Source organism: Ranitomeya variabilis, chromosome 2, assembly GCF_051348905.1.
Source record: "Ranitomeya variabilis isolate aRanVar5 chromosome 2, aRanVar5.hap1, whole genome shotgun sequence".
In the NCBI taxonomy this organism is placed as follows: domain Eukaryota; kingdom Metazoa; phylum Chordata; class Amphibia; order Anura; family Dendrobatidae; genus Ranitomeya; species Ranitomeya variabilis.
Window position 1 is genome coordinate 1,000,520,605 of NC_135233.1, and position 24,325 is coordinate 1,000,544,929.

At 45.4% G+C, this 24,325-nt stretch overlaps 1 long non-coding RNA gene across 2 annotated transcripts in view; it reads left to right on the forward strand.

Annotated features, from left to right (window-relative positions):
* Nucleotides 1-21,480, forward strand: part of LOC143808463 (uncharacterized) — a 56,078-nt gene extending 34,598 nt beyond the window's left edge. For both annotated transcript variants that reach the window (XR_013221960.1, XR_013221958.1), the window contains exon 6: nt 21,027-21,480. This is a non-coding gene — a long non-coding RNA (uncharacterized LOC143808463). The remainder of the gene's footprint in view (nt 1-21,026) is intronic.
* The last annotated feature ends 2,845 nt before the right edge of the window (nt 21,481-24,325 follow it).

Genomic DNA, 24,325 nt, shown 5'->3' on the forward strand with positions numbered 1-24,325 from the left:
AGATTATACGCACCGCGAAGATCTATCTTAGTGAACCACCTAGCCCCCTTAATGCGAGCAAACAAATCAGTCAATAATGGCAATGGATACTGATACTTGACTGTAATCTTATTCAGAAGGCGATAATCTATACAAGGCCTCAGGGAACCATCTTTTTTTGCCACGAAAAAAAAACCTGCTCCCAGAGGGGACGAAGATGGACGAATATGTCCCTTTTCCAAGGACTCCTTAATATAATTCCGCATAGCAGTATGCTCTGGCAGTGACAGATTAAATAAACGACCCTTAGGGAACTTACTGCCAGGAATCAATTCTATAGCACAGTCACAATCTCTATGCGGAGGGAGCGAATTGAGCTTAGGCTCCTCAAAAACATCCCTATAGTCAGACAAAAACGCAGGGATCTCAGAAGGAGTAGATGAAGCGATTGAAATCGGAGGTGCATAATCATGAACCCCCTGACATCCCCAGCTTAACACAGACATTGTTTTCCAGTCCAGGACAGGATTATGAGTTTGTAACCATGGCAGACCAAGCACTAGTACATCATGTAAATTATACAGTACAAGGAAGCGAATCACCTCCTGATGAACGGGAGTCATGCGCATGGTCACTTGTGTCCAATACTGCGGTTTATTCATAGCCAATGGTGTAGAGCAAATTCCCTTCAGAGGAATAGGAACTTCCAGAGGTTCCAGACTAAAACCGCAGCGTTTAGCAAATGACCAATCCATAAGACTCAGGGCAGCGCCCGAATCCACATAGGCATCGACGGAAATGGAAGACAGTGAAAAAATCAGAGTCACAGACAAAATGAACTTAGGCTGCAGAGTACCAATGGCAAAAGATTTATCAACCCTTTTTGTGCGTTTAGAGCATGCTGATATAACATGAGCTGAATCACCACAATAAAAACACAATCCATTTTTCCGCCTATAATTTTGCCGTTCACTTCTGGACTGAATTCTATCACATTGCATAGTCTCAGGTGCCTGTTCAAAAGACACCACCAACTGGTGCACGGGTTTGCGCTCCCGTAAACGCCGATCAATCTGAATGGCCATAGCCATCGACTCATTCAGACCTGTAGGCGTAGGGAACCCCACCATAATATCCTTAATGGCCTCGGAAAGACCATTTCTGAAGTTTGCAGCCAGGGCGCACTCATTCCACTGAGTAAGCACCGACCATTTCCGAAATTTTTGACAATATATTTCCGCTTCATCATACCCCTGAGAGAGGGCTAATAAAGCCTTTTCAGCCTGAATCTCCAGGTTGGGTTCCTCATAGAGCAATCCCAATGCCAGAAAAAACGCATCCACATTGAGCAATGCAGGATCCCCTGGTGCCAATGCAAATGCCCAATTCTGAGGGTCGCCTCGCAGGAAAGATATTACAATCTTGACCTGTTGAGCAGGGTCTCCAGAGGAGCGAGATTTTAAAGAAAGAAACAATTTACAATTGTTCCTGAAATTCAGGAAGGTAGATCTATCTCCAGAAAAGAACTCTGGAATAGGAATTCTAGGTTCAGACATGGGAGTGTGAACAACAAAATCCTGTATGTTTTGAACTTTTGCCGCGAGATTACTCAGGCTGGAAGCCAAACTCTGGACATCCATGTTAAACAGCTAATATCAGAGCCATTCAAGGGTTAAGAGGAGGTAAGAAGCAGCTAGACAGCAATTAAGGGCTAGGCAGCAAAACTCTGAAGGAAAAAAAAAAAAAAAAAATTTTCCCTTAAACACTTCTTTTTCTCCTGCTTCAGCCCAAACAATTAACACTTTGTGGGCCGGCTATACGGTCATGAATCCCAATGGCTAGGGATAGCAAGGGACAAGCAAAGTAATACAAAATATCGGACGAGCTCTAGGGTGATGGAACCTGGGCTGACCGCTGCCCTACGCCTGACAAACGCAACTAGAGATAGCCAGGGAGCGTGCCTACGTTGGTTCTAGACGCCACGCACCAGCCTAAGAGCTAACTAGTACTGCAGAGAAAATAAAGACCTCACTTGCCTCCAGAGGAATGAACCCCAAAAGGTATAGTTGCCCCCCACATGTATTGACGGTGAAATGAGAGGAAGGCACACACATAGAGATGATATATATAGGTTCAGCAAATTGAGGCCCGCTGTAAACTAGAAAGCAGAACGATACAAAAGGGGTCTGAGCGGTCAGCAAAAAACCCTAATCAAAAAACCATCCTGAGATTACAAGAACCCATGTGCCAACTCATGGCACATGGGGAGAACCTCAGTCCACTAGAGCTACCAGCTAGCATAGAGACATAATAAGCAAGCTGGACAAAAAAACCAACAACTGAAAATCAGCACTTAGCTTATCCTGAAAGATCTGGGAGCAGGTAGGCAGGAACCAAACAGAGCACATCTGAATACATTGATAGCCGGCAAGGGAATGACAGAAAGGCCAGGTAAAATAGGAAACACCCAGCCTCTGATGGACAGGTGGAAACCAAAGGCCGCAACCCACCAAAGTCACCCAGTACCAGCAGTAACCACCAGAGGGAGCCCACAAACAGAATCCACAACACGCCCCCTAGCTGCCACAGGGGTCGCTATACCACAATATAGATATATAGATATATTTATATATATATATACACTGCTCAAAAAAATAAAGGGAACACTTAAACAACAGAATATAACTCCCAAGTAAATCAAACTTCTGTGAAATCAAACTGTCCACTTAGGAAGCAGCACTATTTGACAATCAATTTCACATGCTGTTGTGCAAATGGAATAGACAACAGATGGAAATTATTGGCAATTATCAAAACACCCTCAATAAAGCAGTGGTTCTGCAGGTGGGGACCACAGACCACATCTCAGTACCAATGCTTTTTGGCTGATGTTTTGGTCACTTTTGAATGTTGGTTGTGCTTTCACACTCGTGGTAGCATGAGACGGACTCTACAACTTACATAAGTGGCTCAGGTAGTGCAGCTCATCCAGGATGGCACATCAATGCGAGCTGTAGCAAGGTTTGCTGAGTCTGTCACCATAGTGTCCAGAGGATGGAGGTGCTAACAGGAGACAGGCCAGTACACCAGGAGACGTGGAGGGGGCCGTAGGAGGGCAACAACCCAGCAGCAGGACCACTACCTCAGCCTTTGTGCAACAGCAGGAGCACTTCAGAGACCTACAAAATGACCTCCAGCAGGCCACAAATGTGCATGTGTCTGCACAAATGGATAGAACCCGACTTCATGAGGATGGTATGAGTGCCTGATGTCCACCGATGGGGGTTGTGCTCACTGTTGTGGATTCTGTTTGCGGGCTCCCTCTGGTGGTTACTGCTGGTACTGGGTGACTTTGGTGGGTTGCGGCCTTTGGTTTCCATCTGTCCATCAGAGGCTGGGTGTTTCCTATTTTACCTGGCCTCTGTCATTTCCCTTGCCGGCTATCAATGTGTTCAGATGTGCTCTGTTTGGTTCCTGCCTACCTGCTCCCAGATCTTTCAGGATAAGCTAAGTGCTGATTTTCAGTTGTTTGTTTTTTTTGTCCAGCTTGCTTAGAATGTCTCTTTGTTAGCTGGTTGCTCTAGTGGACTGAGGTTCTCCCCATGTGTCATGAGTTGGCACATGGGTTCTTGTAATCTCAGGATGGTTTTTTTGATTAGGGTTTTTTGCTGACCGCTCAGTCCCCTTTTGTGTCATTCTGCTTTCTAGTTTTTAGCAGGCCTCTATTTGCTAAAGCTATATACATCATCTTTATGTATGTGCCTTCCTCTCATTTCACCGTCAATACATGTGGGGGGCAACTATATCTTTGGGGTTAATTCCTCTGGAGGCAAGTGAGGTCTTTGTTTTCTCTGCAGTACTAGTTAGCTCTTAGGCTGGTGCGTGGCGTCTAGAACCAACGTAGGCACGCTCCCTGGCTATCTCTAGTTGCGTTTGTCAGGCGTAGGGCAGCGGTCAGCCCAGGTTCCATCACCCTAGAGCTCATCCGATATTTATTATACTTTGCTTATCCTGTGCTATCCCTAGCCATTGGGGATTCATGACAGTATAGCCGGCTCACAAAGTGTTAATTGTTTGGGCTGAAGCAGGAGGAAAAGAAGTGTTCAAGGAAAATTTTTTTTTTTTTTTTCTCCTTCAGAGTTTTGCTGCCTAGCCCTTAATTGCTGTCTAGCTGCTTCTTACCTCCTCTTAACCCTTGAATTTCTCTGATCTTAGCTGTTTATCATGGCTGTCCAGAGTTTGGCTTCCAGCCTGAGTAATCTCGCGGCAAAGGTGCAAAACATACAGGATTTCGTTGTTCACACTCCCATGTCTGAACCTAGAATTCCTATTCCAGAGTTTTTTTCTGGAGATAGATCTACCTTCCTGAATTTCAGGAACAATTGTAAATTGTTTCTCTCTTTGAAATCTCGCTCCTCTGGAGACCCTGCTCAACAGGTCAAGATTGTTATATCGTTCCTACGGGGCGACCCTCAGAATTGGGCATTTGCATTGGCACCAGGGGATCCTGCATTGCTCAGTGTGGATGCGTTTTTTCTGGCATTGGGATTGCTCTATGAGGAACCTAACCTAGAGATTCAGGCTGAAAAGGCTTTATTGGCCCTCTCTCAGGGGCATGATGAAGCGGAAATATATTGTCAGAAATTTCGGAAATGGTCGGTGCTTACTCAGTGGAATGAGTGCGCCCTGGCTGCAAACTTCAGAAATGGTCTTTCTGAGGCCATTAAGGATATTATGGTGGGGTTCCCTGCGCCTACAGGTCTGAATGAGTCTATGGCTATGGCCATTCAGATTGATCGGCGTTTACGGGAGCGCAAACCCGTGCACCAGTTGGCGGTGTCTTCTGAACAGGCACCTGAGACTATGCAATGTGATAGAATTCAGTCCAGAAGTGAACGGCAAAATTATAGGCGGAAAAATGGTTTGTGTTTTTATTGTGGTGATTCAGCTCATGTTATATCAGCATGCTCTAAACGCACAAAAAGGGTTGATAAATCTTTTGCCATTGATACTCTGCAGTCTAAGTTCATTTTGTCTGTGACTCTGATTTTTTCACTGTCTTCCATTTCCGTCGATGCCTATGTGGATTCAGGCGCTGCCCTGAGTCTTATGGATTGGTCATTTGCTAAACGCTGCGGTTTTAGTCTAGAGCCTCTGGAAGTTCCTATTCCTCTGAAAGGAATTGATTCTACACCATTGGCTATGAATAAACCGCAGTATTGGACACAAGTGACCATGCGCATGACTCCCGTTCATCAGGAGGTGATTCGCTTCCTTGTACTGTATAATTTACATGATGTACTAGTGCTTGGTCTGCCATGGTTACAAACTCATAATCCTGTCCTGGACTGGAAAACAATGTCTGTGCTAAGCTGGGGATGTCACGGGGTTCATGATGATGCACCTCCGATTTCTATAGCTTCATCTACTCCTTCGGAGATCCCTGCGTTTTTGTCGGATTATAGGGATGTTTTTGAGGAGCCTAAGCTCAATTCGCTCCCTCCCCATAGAGAGTGTGACTGTGCTATAGAATTGATCCCTGGCAGTAAGTTCCCTAAGGGTCGTTTATTTAATCTGTCACTGCCAGAGCATACTGCTATGCGGAATTATATTAAGGAGTCCTTGGAAAAGGGACATATTCGTCCATCTTCGTCCCCTCTGGGAGCAGGTTTTTTTTTCGTGGCAAAAAAAGATGGTTCCCTGAGGCCTTGTATAGATTATCGCCTTCTGAATAAGATTACAGTCAAATACCAGTATCCATTGCCATTATTTACTGATTTGTTTGCTCGCATTAAGGGGGCTAGGTGGTTCACTAAAATAGATCTTCGTGGTGCGTATAATCTGGTGCGGATAAAACAGGGTGATGAGTGGAAAACCGCATTTAATACGCCTGAGGGCCATTTTGAGTATTTGGTAATGCCTTTTGGACTCTCCAATGCTCCGTCAGTCTTTCAGTCCTTTATGCACAATATTTTCCGTGAATATCTGGATAAGTTTATGATTGTGTATTTGGATGATATTTTGGTGTTTTCTGATGACTGGGAGTCTCATGTTCTACAGGTCAGGAAGGTGTTTCAGGTTTTGCGGGCCAATTCTCTGTTTGTGAAGGGCTCAAAGTGTCTCTTCGGAGTCCAGAAGATTTCTTTTTTGGGGTACATTTTTTCTCCTTCTACTATTGAGATGGATCCCGTTAAGGTTCAGGCTATTTGTGACTGGACACAACCTACATCTGTTAAGAGCCTTCAGAAGTTCTTGGGGTTTGCTAATTTTTATCGTCGGTTCATTGCTAATTTTTCCAGTATTGTTAAACCTTTGACTGATTTGACTAAAAAGGGTGCTGATGTTGCTGATTGGTCTCCTGCGGCCGTGGAGGCCTTTCGGGAACTTAAGCGCCGGTTTTCTTCTGCTCCTGTGTTGTGTCAACCAGATGTTTCACTTCCTTTCCAGGTGGAGGTTGATGCTTCCGAGATTGGAGCGGGGGCGGTTTTGTCACAGAGAAGTTCTAATGGCTCGGTGATGAAGCCATGTGCTTTCTTCTCTAGAAAGTTCTCGCCCGCCGAGCGCAATTATGATGTGGGTAATCGGGAGCTTTTGGCCATGAAGTGGGCATTTGAGGAGTGGCGTCATTGGCTTGAGGGTGCTAAACATCGCGTGGTGGTCTTGACTGATCACAAGAATCTCATTTACCTTGAGTCTGCCAGGCGTTTGAATCCTAGACAGGCTCGTTGGTCGTTATTTTTTTCTCGTTTCAATTTCGTGGTTTCATACCTGCCAGGTTCAAAGAATGTGAAGGCAGATGCTCTTTCCAGGAGTTTTGTGCCTGACTCTCCTGGAGACACTGGGCCTGCTGGTATCCTTAGGGATGGAGTAATATTGTCCGCCGTATCCCCAGACTTGCGACGCGCATTGCAGGAGTTTCAGGTGGATAAACCGGATCGATGTCCACCAGAAAGACTGTTTGTTCCGGATGATTGGACCAGTAGAGTCATCTCCGAGGTCCATTCTTCTGTGTTGGCTGGTCATCCTGGAATATTTGGTACAAGAGACTTGGTGGCCAGGTCTTTTTGGTGGCCTTCCTTGTCTAGGGATGTGCGTACCTTTGTGCAGTCTTGTGAAGTGTGTGCTCGAGCTAAGCCTTGCTGTTCACGGGCTAGTGGGTTGTTGTTATCCTTGCCCATCCCGAAGAGGCCTTGGACGCACATTTCCATGGATTTTATTTCTGATCTCCCGGTTTCACAGAAAATGTCCGTTATCTGGGTTGTGTGTGACCGCTTTTCTAAGATGGTTCATTTGGTGCCCTTGCCTAAGTTGCCTTCCTCCTCTGAGTTGGTCCCTTTATTTTTTCAGAACGTGGTTCGTTTGCATGGGATTCCAGAGAATATCGTTTCTGACAGGGGATCCCAGTTTGTGTCTAGATTTTGGCGGACGTTTTGTGCCAAGATGGGCATTGATTTGTCTTTCTCGTCTGCATTCCATCCTCAGACGAATGGCCAGACGGAGCGAACTAATCAGACCTTGGAAACTTATTTGAGGTGTTTTGTTTCTGCTGATCAGGATGACTGGGTTGCTTTTTTGCCACTGGCCGAATTTGCTCTTAATAATCGGGCTAGTTCGGCCACGTTGGTCTCTCCTTTTTTTTGTAATTCGGGGTTTCATCCTCGTTTTTCCTCTGGTCAGGTGGAGTCTTCGGATTGTCCTGGAGTGGACGTGGTGGTGGACAGGCTACATCACATTTGGAATCAGGTGGTGGACAATTTGAAGTTGTCTCAGGAGAAGACTCAGCAGTTTGCTAATCGCCGTCGCCGCGTGGGTCCCCGACTTCTTGTTGGGGACTTGGTGTGGTTGTCTTCTCGTTTTGTCCCTATGAAGGTCTCTTCTCCTAAGTTCAAGCCTCGGTTCATCGGTCCTTATAGGATCTCGGAGATTCTTAACCCTGTATCTTTCCGTTTGGATCTCCCAGCATCGTTCGCTATTCATAATGTGTTCCATCGGTCGTTGTTGCGGAGGTATGAGGTGCCTGTTGTTCCTTCGGTCGAGCCTCCTGCTCCGGTGCTGGTGGAGGGAGAATTGGAGTATGTTGTTGAAAAGATCTTGGATTCTCGTGTTTCCAGACGCAAACTCCAGTATTTGGTTAAGTGGAAGGGTTATGGTCAGGAGGACAATTCCTGGGTGGTCGCCTCCGATGTTCATGCGACTGATTTGGTCCGCGCCTTCCATAGAGCTCACCCTGATCGCCCTGGGGGTTCTCGTGAGGGTTCGGTGACCCCTCCTCAAGGGGGGGGTACTGTTGTGGATTCTGTTTGCGGGCTCCCTCTGGTGGTTACTGCTGGTACTGGGTGACTTTGGTGGGTTGCGGCCTTTGGTTTCCATCTGTCCATCAGAGGCTGGGTGTTTCCTATTTTACCTGGCCTCTCTGTCATTTCCCTTGCCGGCTATCAATGTGTTCAGATGTGCTCTGTTTGGTTCCTGCCTACCTGCTCCCAGATCTTTCAGGATAAGCTAAGTGCTGATTTTCAGTTGTTTGGTTTTTTTGTCCAGCTTGCTTAGAATGTCTCTTTGTTAGCTGGTTGCTCTAGTGGACTGAGGTTCTCCCCATGTGTCATGAGTTGGCACATGGGTTCTTGTAATCTCAGGATGGTTTTTTTGATTAGGGTTTTTTGCTGACCGCTCAGTCCCCTTTTGTGTCATTCTGCTTTCTAGTTTTTAGCGGGCCTCTATTTGCTAAAGCTATATACATCATCTCTATGTATGTGCCTTCCTCTCATTTCACCATCAATACATGTGGGGGGCAACTATATCTTTGGGGTTAATTCCTCTGGAGGCAAGTGAGGTCTTTGTTTTCTCTGCAGTACTAGTTAGCTCTTAGGCTGGTGCGTGGCGTCTAGAACCAACGTAGGCACGCTCCCTGGCTATCTCTAGTTGCGTTTGTCAGGCGTAGGGCAGCGGTCAGCCCAGGTTCCATCACCCTAGAGCTCGTCCGATATTTATTATACTTTGCTTATCCTGTGCTATCCCTAGCCATTGGGGATTCATGACAGCTCACAGTCCAACACCATGCATGACGATTGGCATTTGCCACAGAACACCAGGATTGGCAAATTCGCCACTGGCGCCCTCTGCTCTTCACAGATGAAAGCAGGTTCACACTGAGCACATGTGAGAGACGTGACAGCCTGGAGATGCCGTGGAGAGCGATCTGCTGCCTGCAACATCCTTCAGCATGACCGGTTTGGCAGTGGGTCAGTAATGGTGTGGGGTGGCATTTCTTTGGAGAGCCGCACAGCCCTCCATGTGCTCACCAGAGGTAGCTTGACTGCCATTAGGTACCGAGATGAGATCCTCAGACCCCTCGTGAGACCATATGCTGGTGCGGTTGGCCCTGGATTCCTCCTAATGCAGGACAATGCCAGACCTCATGTGGCTGGAGTGTGTCAGCAGTTCCTGCAAGATGAAGGCATTGAAGCTATGGACTGGCCCGCCCGTTCCCCAGACCTGAATCCAATTGAGCACCACAGACTGTCCAGGAGTTGGCGGATGCTTTAGTCCAGGAGCATGCCCAGGTTTTGTAGGGAGGTCATACAGGCATGTGGAGGCCACACACACAACTGAACATCATTTCCTTGTCTTGAGGCATTTCCACTTAAGTTGGATCAGCCTGTAATTTGATTTTCCACTTTGATTTTGAGCATCATTCCAAATCCAGACCTCCATGGGATATTAATTTTGATTTACATTGATCATTGTTATGTTTTATTGTTCTCAACACATTCCACTATGTAATGAATAAAGATTTGCAACTGATATTTCATTCAGTGATATCTAGGATGTGGTATTTTAGTGTTCCCTTTATTTTTTTGATCAGTGTACATATATATATATATATATATATATATATATATATATATATATATATATATATATATACAGTGGGGCAAAAAAGTATTTAGTCATTCAGCAATAGTGCAAGTTCCACCACTTAAAAAGATGAGAGGCGTATGTAATTTACATCATAGGTAGACCTCAACTATGGGAGACAAACTGAGAACAAAAAATCCAGAAAATCACATTGTCTGTTTTTTTATCATTTTATTTGCATATTATGGTGGAAAATAAGTATTTGGTCAGAAACAAAATTTCATCTCAATACTTTGTAATATATCCTTTGTTGGCAATGACAGAGGTCAAACGTTTTCTGTAAGTCTTCACAAGGTTGCCACATACTGTTGTTGGTATGTTGGCCCATTCCTCCATGCAGATCTCCTCTAGAGCAGTGATGTTTTTGGCTTTTCGCTTGGCAACACGGACTTTCAACTCCCTCCAAAGGTTTTCTATAGGGTTGAGATCTGGAGACTGGTTAGGCCACTCCAGGACCTTGAAATGCTTCTTACGAAGCCACTCCTTCGTTGCCCTGGCGGTGTGCTTTGGATCATTGTCATGTTGAAAGACCCAGCCACGTTTCATCTTCAATGCCCTTGCTGATGGAAGGAGGTTTGCACTCAAAATCTCACGATACATGGCCCCATTCATTCTTTCATGTACCCGGATCAGTCGTCCTGGCCCCTTTGCAGAGAAACAGCCCCAAAGCATGATGTTTCCACCACCATGCTTTACAGTAGGTATGGTGTTTGATGGATGCAACTCAGTATTCTTTTTCCTCCAAACACGACAAGTTGTGTTTCTACCAAACAGTTCCAGTTTAGTTTCATCAGACCATAGGACATTCTCCCAAAACTCCTCTGGATCATCCAAATGCTCTCTAGCAAACTTCAGATGGGCCCGGACATGTACTGGCTTAAGCAGTGGGACACATCTGGCACTGCAGGATCTGAGTCCATGGTGGCGTAGTGTGTTACTTATGGTAGGACTTGTTACATTGGTCCCAGCTCTCTGCAGTTCATTCACTAGGTCCCCCCGCGTGGTTCTGGGATTTTTGCTCACCGTTCTTGTGATCATTCTGACCCCACGGGGTGGGATTTTGCGTGGAGCCCCAGATCGAGGGAGATTATCAGTGGTCTTGAATGTCTTCCATTTTCTAATTATTGCTCCCACTGTTGATTTCTTCACTCCAAGCTGGTTGGCTATTGCAGATTCAGTCTTCCCAGCCTGGTGCAGGGCTACAATTTTGTTTCTGGTGTCCTTTGACAGCTCTTTGGTCTTCACCATAGTGGAGTTTGGAGTCAGACTGTTTGAGGGTGTGCACAGGTGTCTTTTTATACTGATAACAAGTTTAAACAGGTGCCATTACTACAGGTAATGAGTGGAGGAAAGAGGAGACTCTTAAAGAAGAAGTTACAGGTCTGTGAGAGCCAGAAATCTTGATTGTTTGTTTCTGACCAAATACTTATTTTCCACCATAATATGCAAATAAAATGATAAAAAAAACAGACAATGTGATTTTCTGGATTTTTTGTTCTCCGTTTGTCTCCCATAGTTGAGGTCTACCTATGATGTAAATTACAGACGCCTCTCATCTTTTTAAGTGGTGGAATTTGCACTATTGCTGAATGACTAAATACTTTTTTGCCCCACTGTATGTGTGTGTGTGTGTGTGTGTGTGTGTGTGTGTGTTCAGCTCCCTCTAGTGTCAGACTAGAGATGTAACACGATGGAACTATTTTGCAAAATGGATAGAACAGCTAGATGATGACTTTGGCAGCAACACCAATGATGACGCAATCACTCTGTGCCGCTGCTACATCATTATGTAATGCTCATGAATGGGGTAGCATTGTGATCGCTAGTGTATCGCAATTACAACAACCAACTTGCAAAATGTCTGAACCAGTTGGATTTTTTAAACTTGTTTGTTACGCTACACTAGGTGGGGCCTGTGTCCCAGTCATAGTCACCGTCAAGCCCTGTCTAACCATGTAACATTCTCATTGTGTTCTTCTCGTTAAGTGAAATCCACTTTATTGTAATGTAGGAAAAGGTTTATGTAGCACTATGGTGGTGTCACGATATGGTATGAAATATAAGTTTAGTTTCCCTGCCTGTTAGCACCAGCTGAGGGATTTTTGCACTTCTGACCATGGTCCCCAAGAACACATTGCAGACACTGGGCTCAAACCCCCCCCCCCTTCCCATTACTTCAGGATTTAGCTTTCCTTCTCAGAGAGTGTGGGGGTTTTATGAGAGCCAAGGTATTTACGACCGGCATTTCCTGCCGTGTAAGCTCTTGTCCAGCTATAACTGGACTAGAAACTTCTAGAATCCATGAAAGTTCTTTGTTTGGTTTTTGTAAGATATTAGGCAAACCATTTAAGTTAAGAACACGACAATATATATTCTTACTTCCCCTCGGTGGAGCTATCCATCACTGTAAAGACGAGTCTCTAACTCCATCTGGTAAAGAAGTAGGGATTTCTCTGTAAATATACATCCCAAATAGGACATATTTGATCTCCCTAGAATGCTAGCGATAATACGAGATGAATGCTGGGTGGGGTATGATGATGACGACATGTTCGGTAGCGAAGTTACGGGCATCAGATATATTTAATGCACAGTTAGTAAAACTGAAAAGGTAGGAGGGTCTGGGATAGCCATCTGTTATGGTTCTCAATGGCAAGAGAACATAGCCCAGCAAACATAATAACTAGCTCTTGGAAGGATGGAAACTAAACTGACCATGAACTAAACCTGCCGCACAACTAACAGTAGCCGGGTAGCGTAGCCTGCGTTTTATCCCTAGACGCCCAGCACCGGCCGGAGGACTAACTAATCCTGGCAGAGGAAAATATAGTCCTGGCTCACCTCTAGAGAAATTTCCCCGAAAGGCAGACAGAGGCCCCCACAAATATTGGCGGTGATTTTAGATGAAATGACAAACGTAGTATGAAAATAGGTTTAGCAAAATTGAGGTCCGCTTACTAGATAGCAGGAAGACAGAAAGGGCACTTTCATGGTCAGCTGAAAACCCTATCAAAATACCATCCTGAAATTACTTTAAGACTCTAGTATTAACTCATAACATCAGAGTGGCAATTTCAGATCACAAGAGCTTTCCAGACACAGAAACGAAACTACAGCTGTGAACTGGAACAAAATGCAAAAACAAACAAGGACTAAGTCCAACTTAGCTGGGAGTTGTCTAGCAGCAGGAACATGCACAGAAAGGCTTCTGATTACAATGTTGACCGGCATGGAAGTGACAGAGGAGCAAGGCTAAATAGCGACTCCCACATCCTGATGGAAACAGGTGAACAGAGAGGATGATGCACACCAGTTCAATTCCACCAGTGGCCACCGGGGGAGCCCAAAATCCAATTTCACAACAGTACCCCCCCCTCAAGGAGGGGGCACCGAACCCTCACCAGAACCACCAGGGCGATCAGGATGAGCCCTATGAAAGGCACGGACCAAATCGGAGGCATGAACATCAGAGGCAGTCACCCAAGAATTATCCTCCTGACCGTATCCCTTCCATTTGACCAGATACTGGAGTTTCCGTCTGGAAACACGGGAGTCCAAGATTTTTTCCACAACGTACTCCAACTCGCCCTCAACCAACACCGGAGCAGAAGGCTCAACGGAAGGCACAACCGGTACCTCATACCTGCGCAATAATGACCGATGAAAAACATTATGAATAGAAAAAGATGCAGGGAGGTCCAAACGGAAGGACACAGGGTTAAGAATCTCCAATATCTTGTACGGGCCGATGAACCGAGGCTTAAACTTGGGAGAAGAAACCCTCATAGGGACAAAACGAGAAGACAACCACACCAAGTCCCCAACACAAAGCCGAGGACCAACCCGACGCCGGCGGTTGGCAAAAAGCTGAGTCTTCTCCTGGGACAACTTCAAATTGTCCACTACCTGCCCCCAAATCTGATGCAACCTCTCCACCACAGCATCCACTCCAGGACAATCCGAAGATTCCACCTGACCAGAAGAAAATCGAGGATGAAACCCCGAATTACAGAAAAAGGGAGACACCAAGGTGGCAGAACTGGCCCGATTATTGAGGGCAAACTCCGCTAAAGGCAAAAAAGCAACCCAATCATCCTGATCTGCAGACACAAAACACCTCAAATATGTCTCCAAGGTCTGATTCGTCCGCTCGGTCTGGCCATTAGTCTGAGGATGGAAAGCAGACGAGAAAGACAAATCTATGCCCATCCTAGCACAGAATGCTCGCCAAAATCTAGACACGAATTGGGTACCTCTGTCAGAAACGATATTCTCCGGAATACCATGCAAACGGACCACATTTTGAAAAAACAGAGGAACCAACTCGGAAGAAGAAGGCAACTTAGGCAGGGGAACCAAATGGACCATCTTAGAGAAACGATCACACACCACCCAGATGACAGACATCTTCTGAGAAACAGGAAGATCCGAAATAAAATCCATCGAGATGTGCGTCCAGGGCCTCTTCGGGATAGGCAAGGGCAACAACAATCCACTAGCCCGAGAACAACAAGGCTTGGCCCGAGCACAAACGTCACAAGACTGCACGAAGCCTCGCACATCTCGAGACAGGGAAGGCCACCAGAAGGACCTTGCCACCAAATCCCTGGTACCAAAGATTCCAGGATGACCTGCCAACGCAGAAGAATGAACCTCAGAAATGACTTTACTGGTCCAATCATCAGGAACAAACAGTCTACCAGGTGGGCAACGATCAGGTCTATCCGCCTGAAACTCCTGCAAGGCCCGCCGCAGGTCTGGAGAAACGGCAGACAATATCACTCCATCCTTAAGGATACCTGTAGGTTCAGAATTACCAGGGGAGTCAGGCTCAAAACTCCTAGAAAGGGCATCCGCCTTAACATTCTTAGAACCCGGCAGGTAGGACACCACAAAATTAAACCGAGAGAAAAACAACGACCAGCGCGCCTGTCTAGGATTCAGGCGTCTGGCGGACTCAAGATAAATTAGATTTTTGTGGTCAGTCAATACCACCACCTGATGTCTAGCCCCCTCAAGCCAATGACGCCACTCCTCAAAAGCCCACTTCATGGCCAAAAGCTCCCGATTCCCAACATCATAATTCCGCTCGGCGGGCGAAAATTTACGCGAGAAAAAAGCACAAGGTCTCATCACGGAGCAATCGGAACTTCTCTGCGACAAAACCGCCCCAGCTCCGATTTCAGAAGCGTCGACCTCAACCTGAAAAGGAAGAGCAACATCAGGCTGACGCAACACAGGGGCGGAAGAAAAGCGGCGCTTAAGCTCCCGAAAGGCCTCCACAGCAGCAGGGGACCAATCAGCAACATCAGCACCCTTCTTAGTCAAATCAGTCAATGGTTTAACAACATCAGAAAAACCAGCAATAAATCGACGATAAAAGTTAGCAAAGCCCAAAAATTTCTGAAGACTCTTAAGAGAAGAGGGTTGCGTCCAATCACAAATAGCCTGAACCTTGACAGGATCCATCTCGATGGAAGAGGGGGAAAAAATATATCCCAAAAAGGAAATCTTTTGAACCCCAAAAACGCACTTAGAACCCTTCACACACAAGGAATTAGACCGCAAAACCTGAAAAACCCTCCTGACCTGCTGGACATGAGAGTCCCAGTCATCCGAAAAAATCAAAATATCATCCAGATACACAATCATAAATTTATCCAAATAATCACGGAAAATGTCATGCATAAAGGACTGAAAGACTGAAGGGGCATTTGAAAGACCAAAAGGCATCACCAAATACTCAAAGTGGCCCTCGGGCGTATTAAATGCGGTTTTCCACTCATCCCCCTGCTTAATTCGCACCAAATTATACGCCCCACGAAGATCTATCTTAGAGAACCACTTGGCCCCCTTTATGCGAGCAAACAAATCAGTCAGCAGTGGCAACGGATATTGATATTTAACCGTGATTTTATTCAAAAGCCGATAATCAATGCACGGCCTCAAAGAGCCATCTTTCTTAGCCACAAAGAAAAAACCGGCTCCTAAGGGAGATGACGAAGGACGAATATGTCCCTTTTCCAAGGACTCCTTTATATATTCTCGCATAGCAGCATGTTCAGGCACAGACAGATTAAATAAACGACCCTTAGGGTATTTACTACCCGGAATCAAATCTATGGCACAATCGCACTCCCGGTGCGGAGGTAATGAACCAAGCTTAGGTTCTTCAAAAACGTCACGATATTCAGTCAAGAATTCAGGAATCTCAGAGGGAATAGATGATGAAATGGAAACCACAGGTACATCCCCATGCGTCCCCTTACATTCCCAGCTTAACACAGACATAGCTTTCCAGTCAAGGACTGGGTTATGAGATTGCAGCCATGGCAATCCAAGCACCAACACATCATGTAGGTTATACAGCACAAGAAAGCGAATAATCTCCTGGTGATCCGGATTAATCCGCATAGTTACTTGTGTCCAGTATTGTGGTTTATTGCTAGCCAATGGGGTGGAGTCAATCCCCTTCAGGGGTATAGGAGTTTCAAGAGGCTCCAAATCATACCCACAGCGTTTGGCAAAGGACCAATCCATAAGACTCAAAGCGGCGCCAGAGTCGACATAGGCATCCGCGGTAATAGATGATAAAGAACAAATCAGGGTCACAGATAGAATAAACTTAGACTGTAAAGTGCCAATTGAAACAGACTTATCAAGCTTCTTAGTACGCTTAGAGCATGCTGATATAACATGAGTTGAATCACCGCAATAGAAGCACAACCTATTTTTTCGTCTAAAATTCTGCCGTTCACTTCTGGACAGAATTCTATCACATTGCATATTCTCTGGCGTCTTCTCAGTAGACACCGCCAAATGGTGCACAGGTTTGCGCTCCCGCAGACGCCTATCGATCTGGATAGCCATTGTCATGGACTCATTCAGACCCGCAGGCACAGGGAACCCCACCATAACATCCTTAATGGCATCAGAGAGACCCTCTCTGAAATTCACCGCCAGGGCGCACTCATTCCACTGAGTAAGCACAGCCCATTTACGGAATTTCTGGCAGTATATTTCAGCTTCGTCTTGCCCCTGAGATAGGGACATCAAGGCCTTTTCCGCCTGAAGTTCTAACTGAGGTTCCTCATAAAGCAACCCCAAGGCCAGAAAAAACGCATCCACATTGAGCAACGCAGGATCCCCTGGAGCCAATGCAAAAGCCCAATCCTGAGGGTCGCCCCGGAGCAAAGAAATCACAATCCTGACCTGCTGAGCAGGATCTCCAGCAGAGCGAGATTTCAGGGACAAAAACAACTTGCAATTATTTTTGAAATTTTGAAAGCAAGATCTATTCCCCGAGAAAAATTCAGGCAAAGGAATTCTAGGTTCAGATATAGGAACATGAACAACAAAATCTTGTAAGTTTTGAACTTTCGTGGTGAGATTATTCAAACCTGCAGCTAAACTCTGAATATCCATTTTAAACAGGTGAACACAGAGCCATTCCAGGATTAGAAGGAGAGAGAGAGAGAAAGGCTGCAATATAGGCAGACTTGCAAGAGATTCAATTACAAGCACACTCAGAACTGAGAAAAAAAAAAAAAAAAAAATCTTCAGCAGACTTCTCTTTTCTCTCCTTTCTCTGTCAATTAATTTAACCCTTTTAGGCCGGTCAAACTGTTATGGTTCTCAATGGCAAGAGAACATAGCCCAGCAAACATAATAACTAGCTCTTGGAAGGATGAAAACTAAACTGACCATGAACTAAACCTGCCGCACAACTAACAGTAGCCGGGTAGCGTAGCCTGCGTTTTATCCCTAGACGCCCAGCACCGGCCGGAGGACTAACTAATCCTGGCAGAGGAAAATATAGTCCTGGCTCACCTCTAGAGAAATTTCCCCGAAAGGCAGACAGAGGCCCCCACAAATATTGGCGGTGATTTTAGATGAAATGACAAACGTAGTATGAAAATAGGTTTAGCAAAATTGAGGTCCGCTTACTAGATAGCAGGAAGACAGAAAGGGCACTTTCATGGTCAGCTGAAAACCCTATCAAAATACCATCCTGAAATTACTTTAAGACTCTAGTATTAACTCATAACATCAGAGTGGCAATTTCAGATCACAAGAGCTTTCCAGACACAGAAACGAAACTACAGCTGTGAACTGGAACAAAATGCAAAAACAAACAAGGACTAAGTCCAACTTAGCTGGGAGTTGTCTAGCAGCAGGAACATGCACAGAAAGGCTTCTGATTACAATGTTGACCGGCATGGAAGTGACAGAGGAGCAAGGCTAAATAGCGACTCCCACATCCTGATGGAAACAGGTGAACAGAGAGGATGATGCACACCAGTTCAATTCCACCAGTGGCCACCGGGGGAGCCCAAAATCCAATTTCACAACAGCCATCCCTTTCTGGTGATGTCACCAAGCTGAGCTATAACTGTTTTGGCCGGACTCCAGCAGTCAGTCTGTTGCTGGAAGAACATGTGAGTCTGATCTGAAGAGCTGTACCTCATGCATTGGGATTTTTGGGAGCTCCGCCCACCAGCATGGTTTTTGCCTGAACTGATATGAACTAAAAACATGTGAGTGTTATCTTTTCTCCTTTAATCCTCTTTATGTTATAATTACCTTGTACATAATTGCAATTGTCTCATATTGTAACCTCTTTATAGAACTTTTTATAAACACTGCATAAACTTTATGAGTATAATATTTCATACTAGTTCATTCTCCATGCTCTAAACGTACCCTGTCTCTTGAAGGGAATTTACGCTACTGTTTTGGGTTAGCTTCGGACCCGTTTAATCGAAGCTGGTGGCGGCACTACCGTGTGCAGGCCTTTGGGTGACTTTGCAGCGACTGCGGCATTGATAATTATTGTTCCTGCCTGAGTGGGAGTAGTTATCGCGTCGCTGCAGCATGCCCAATAGCCAGTACATAGCAGGCAGCCTTTCTGGCGACTAATTACCCTAGGTGAGGTACCTAATCTGACCTGACAGTAAGGGGGGCGCCAGAGAGCTGCAAGGTTTAAGTGGAACTGTAAGCGGGATATACACAAATCCCTGCAGTTCATGGTATATGGAAGAGCAGTGGGATACCTAAAATAAGCCCCTGCTGTAAACTAAGAGGTCTCTAGCCTTGTGTGTGTTTTTTTTATCACATTGTGGCAGTGGAGGGATAACTAAGATAAGCCCCCCTGCACATGTGATAGCCGTCTGTTGGTCTAAAGTCACCCCAATCCGTGACATATTGGTGGCAGTGGTCAGGAATCCCTGGGGATTTTGTGACAAACTGCTGGCCGCGGCGAAGGGATCGTGACAATTGGTGGCAAGGCGGTGGGATATTAGAGCATTAGTGATTTGGTTTGAGCAATCATTCCTCTCACTAAAAACTTGCAGAAAGTTCTTGCGGGGACTCTGCGCAAATATGTTTGGAGAACGAACTCAGTGTTTATTAGTTGTGAGACAATTGTGTACTGGTAATTATCCCCTCCCTTTCTCTTCGTTTTTCTATCCTATCTTTTATTTGGCAACCATGGCTGCGAAAGGAGAAGCCTGGTACGCCCAGCAGAAGAAGGACGCTCTTGCTGGGATATGCACGTACCATGGCCTGAACTCCCAGGGCAAGACCAAGGTTCAAATGGTCGCTGAACTGGTGCAATTTGAAGCAGACCAAGCCAGGCCACAGAGCCCAGAGGCCGCAGAAGCCGGCACAAGTGAACATGGTGCTGCAGCAGAGGTCCAACCACTGAATACGGGCCCTACTGGCAACCAAGGGGGCGCAGACCTGCTACTGCAGCTGGCTCTGCAACAAGGCTCCGCAGATGACCTAGAGAGACATCTGCAGCTGATCCAGCAATACCAGAGAGCCGAGCGCCAAGCCCAGTGAGTCCACGAACTAGAGATGCTCCGGCAGGGAGGAATACCCTCCACCGCCCAGAGCCGTGAGCCCAGCAGCGCTCAGATGCCGAAGCCCCGGCCCGATCACTTCCCTGTTATGGAAAAGGATGTGGACCTGGACACTTTTCTGCGGGCCTTTGAGAAAGCCTGCAGACAGTACCGACTGCCTGCAGATGAATGGGCACGATACCTGACACCAGGGCTGAGAGGCTGAAAGCTCTGGAGGCGTTTGCTGCACTCCCTCAAGAACAAGATGGTGACTATGAGGCTATCAAGCAGGCCCTCATAGCCAAGTACCAGCTTACACCCGAGGTGTACCGTAAAAAGTTCCGGACCCTCCAACGTGGCCCACACGACAGTTACAGTGATGTGGTGCATGGACTGGGGACCCACTTTGACCAGTGGACCCAAGGACTGTCAGTGACCACCTTTGCACAGCTGCGAGACCTGATGATCAAAGACGAGTTCTTCCATCTTTGCCCAGCTGAGGTGCGACAGTTCGTGATGGACAGAGAACCCAAAGACGTGACGAAAGCAGCGCAGATTGCCGATGCCTATGAGGCCAACCGTAGATCGGAAGTGCGGAAGCATTTAGTGAATATATGAAAACTACATATAGTTTTTGATTTTGTCTCTGTGTTTTGGAGGCTCTATTAGCCTTCCTCTCTGATATATTACACGTGTCATATGGTATATCTGAAGCAGGATACTATGTTGACTTAATTACTAACATATGGTGCCCTTCTAAGTGTTTTTGAACCCTATATTTCTTTACAGGCCCTTTAGGGAGAGGGGGATAGCCGTTGATGATTGGGGGCGCCACTGTGTAGGTTTGAGGGTGCCAACGTCCATTGGTAGGCAAGGAGACAATAGTAATATACGAGGGTGATTTTTATCTCCTCTTTCCTCCCCCCATAAAATAAAACACAGACCTTTGTTGTTTGTTGGGGTTGTAATTATACTGTGCTATTATGCAATTTTATGATTGTATTAAAGGTTAAGTTTTATAGGAGCTATCTATAATTTGGTGCTATTCGGTGATTTGATTTTGACACAGCGGTCACATCATCTTTCTCCACTGGTGCACGCCGCACACGCCGACAGCCCTAACTACAGGTAACATATAATTATTTGTGGCATTGCACAATTCCTTGTTGTCTATCCCACTGTTATTGACAGCGCCTTTTTTTATTAAAACAATATACTTCTATTTTCTGTTCTTTTATGTTATATCTGGACTTCTGAATCTAACATGTCACTTTTTCCGACTACCATTAGGTGAAGAGGATACCAAGAGGACTTCGATTTTCCCTTAGACCTACTTTATTCCAGGACAAACCGGATTTGTGTCAGAAATTTGAGGGCATTTTACATAAATGCTCCATGGACATCATTTTACTTACAATTAAATACCTCCAGAAGGATCTTACTGAAATTGATGATCAAGTGACTTCCATTAAACAACAATTAAGCAGTACTTTAACTATGGAGAAATTTGATCTTATCCTGCAGAAAACCAATAAAACAATTTAGAACTTTAGGTCCCAATTACAGGAGAGGAAAAGATTCAAATTCCCGCAGAGGACTATCACCGCGACCAGGAAGGAAGACAGAGTTACCGACATGGCAACTCTTCAGCATTATCTGGCTCCAAGAGCGATTTCAGTTCCCGTAGTTCTCTTCCTTTTTTAACCCCTTAGTGACAGAGCCAATTTGGTATTTAATGACCGAGCCAATTTTTACAATTCTGACCACTGTCACTTTATGAGGTTATAACTCTGGAATGCTTTAATGGATCCCTCTGATTCTGAGTTTGTTCTTTTGTGACATATGGTACTTCATGTTAGTGGTAACATTTCTTCGATATTACTTGCAATTACTTATGAAAAAAACGGAAATATGGCAAAAAAATTAAAAATTTTGCAATTTTCAAACTTTGAAATTTTTATGCCCTTAAATCAGAGAGATAACTCACACAAAATAGTTAATAAATAACATTTCCCACATGTCTACTTTACATCAGCACAATTTTGGAAACAAAATTTTTTTTTGTTAGGAAGTTATAAGGGTTAAAAATTGACCAGCGATTTCTCATTTTTACAACAAAATTTACAAAACCATTTTTTTAGGGACCACCTCACATGTAAAGTCACTTTGAGGGGTTTACATGACAGAAAATACCCAAACTTGACACCATTCTAAAAACTGCACCCCTCAAGGTGCTCAAAACCACATTCAAGAAGTTTATTAACCCTATACGTGCTTCACAGGAACTGAAACAATGTGGATGGAAAAAATTAACATTTAACTTTTTTTTGCAAACATTTTACTTCAGAACCAATTTTTTTTATTTTCACAAGTGTAAAAAGAGAAAATGAACCACAAAGTGGGGGTAAACCACTGTTTGGGCACATGGCAGGGCTTGGAAGAGACAGAGCACCATTTGACTTTTTCTATGCAGAATTGGCTGGAATTGAGATCGGACGCCATGTCGCATTTGGAGAGCCCCTGATGTGCCTAAACAATGGAACCCCCCACAAGTGACACCATTTTGGAAACTAGACCCCTTAAGGAACTTATCTAGATGTGTGGTGAGCACTTTGAACCCCCAGGTGCTTCACAGAAGTTTATAACGTAGAGCTGTGAAAATAAAAAATCGCATTTTTTCTACAAAAATGATCTTTTCGCCCACAAATTATTATTTTCACAAAGGTAACAGGAGAAATTAGACCACGAAAGTTGTTGTGCAATTTGTCCTGAGTACGCCGATACCCCATATGTGGAAGTAAACCACTGTTTGGGCGCACGGCAGGGCTTGGAGGAGAAGGAGCACCGTTTGACTTCTTCAATGCAGAATTGGTTGGAATTGAGATCGGATGCCATGTCATGTTTGGAGAGCCCCTGATGTGCCTAAACAGTAGAAACCCCCCAAAAGTGCCACCATTTTGGAAACTAGACCCTTTTAGGAACTTGTCTAGATGTGTGGTGAGCACTTTAAACCCCCAGGGGCTTCACAGAAGTTTATAACGTAGAGCCGTGAAAATAAAAAATCAAATTTTTTCTACAAATATGATATTTTCGCCCCAAAATTTTTATTTTCACAAGGGTAACAGGAGAAATTAGACCACGAAAGTTGTTGTGCAATTTGTCCTGAGTACGCCGATACCCCATATGTGGGGGTAAACCACTGTTTTGGCGCATGGCAGAGCTTGGAAGAGAAGGAGTTCCATTTGACTTTTGCCTAAACAGTGAAAAAAAACAAGTTACCCCATTTTGGAAACTAGACCCATTAGGGAACGTATCTAGATGTTTGGTGAGCACTTTGAACCCCAAGTGCTTCACAGAAATTTATAACGTAGAGCCGTGAAAAAAATCCTTTTTTTTTCCTCAAAAATGATTTTTTAGCTCGCAATTTTTTTATTTTCTCAAAGGTAACATGAGAAATTTGACCCCAAAATTTGTTGTCCAGTTTGTTCTGAGTACGCTGATACCCCATATATGGGGGGGTCTACTGTTTGGGCACACATCGGGGCTCGGAAGGGAAGTAGTGATGTTTTAAAATGCAGACTTTGATGGAATGGTCTGCGGGCGTTATGTTGCGTTTGCAGAGCCCCTGATGTACCTAAACAGTAGAAACCCCCACAAGTGACCCCATTTTGGAAACTAGACCCCCAAGGAACTTATCTAGATGTGTGGTGAGAACTTTGAAACCCCCAAGTACTTCACAGAAGTTTGCAATGCAGAGTCATGAAAGTAAAAAATATTTTTTTTCCACAAAAATGATTTTTTTTCAGCCCCCAATTTTTTATTTTCCCAAGGGTAACAGGAGAAATTGGACCCCAAAAGTTGTCCAATTTGTCCTGAGTACGCTGATACCCCATGTGTAGGGGGGACCACTGTTTGGGCACACATCGGGGCTTGGAAAGGAAGGAGCGCCGTTTGGAATGCAGACTTAGATTGGTCTGCAGTTGTAGCGCCCCCACTGCCGCAGGGCCGAGGGGTACCCGGTACCGGGCCTCTGGGTCTCTGCTCTGGGGTTGTCACGGTGGCTAGGCCCGGTCCGTGACCCTGCTGAGGAGCGCACAATGAAAGTGGTGGTATGGGATGTCGTTATGGTGTGGTGAAGTGCCGGTCGCGGTAAATAACGAGGACACCAGGTTGCAGTCTCTTTACCTCTTTACTGAAGGCTTCTGGGTCCTCAGTCCGGAATACGGTTAACAGGGCTGCGCAAGTCCGGCCGGTCCGATGGCACCTCCAGAGTTCCCTTCGCAGGTGGAAATCTGTGCCTACCTGTTAGCGCTTGTGTGTTGTGGTCCTTCCCTGCTGTGCTTACGGGATAGTACCCCACAACTGTTGTGTCTGTTTCTCGTGTTCCCTCACAACTCGATTCTGATGTTCTTCTACGTCCCCCTGATCTTACGGTTAGGACGTACCCGTATGACGGGGAGGCTAGGAGGTTCTTCCTGGGCTCTATCGTCACCCCTCTCCTGTTGTTACCCCCCTGTGTCTTCCTGGGTCTGTGTGAGACAGACCGCCTGTGACTGACTGTCCTGCCGTAGGTTTGAAGTTTGGCTTGG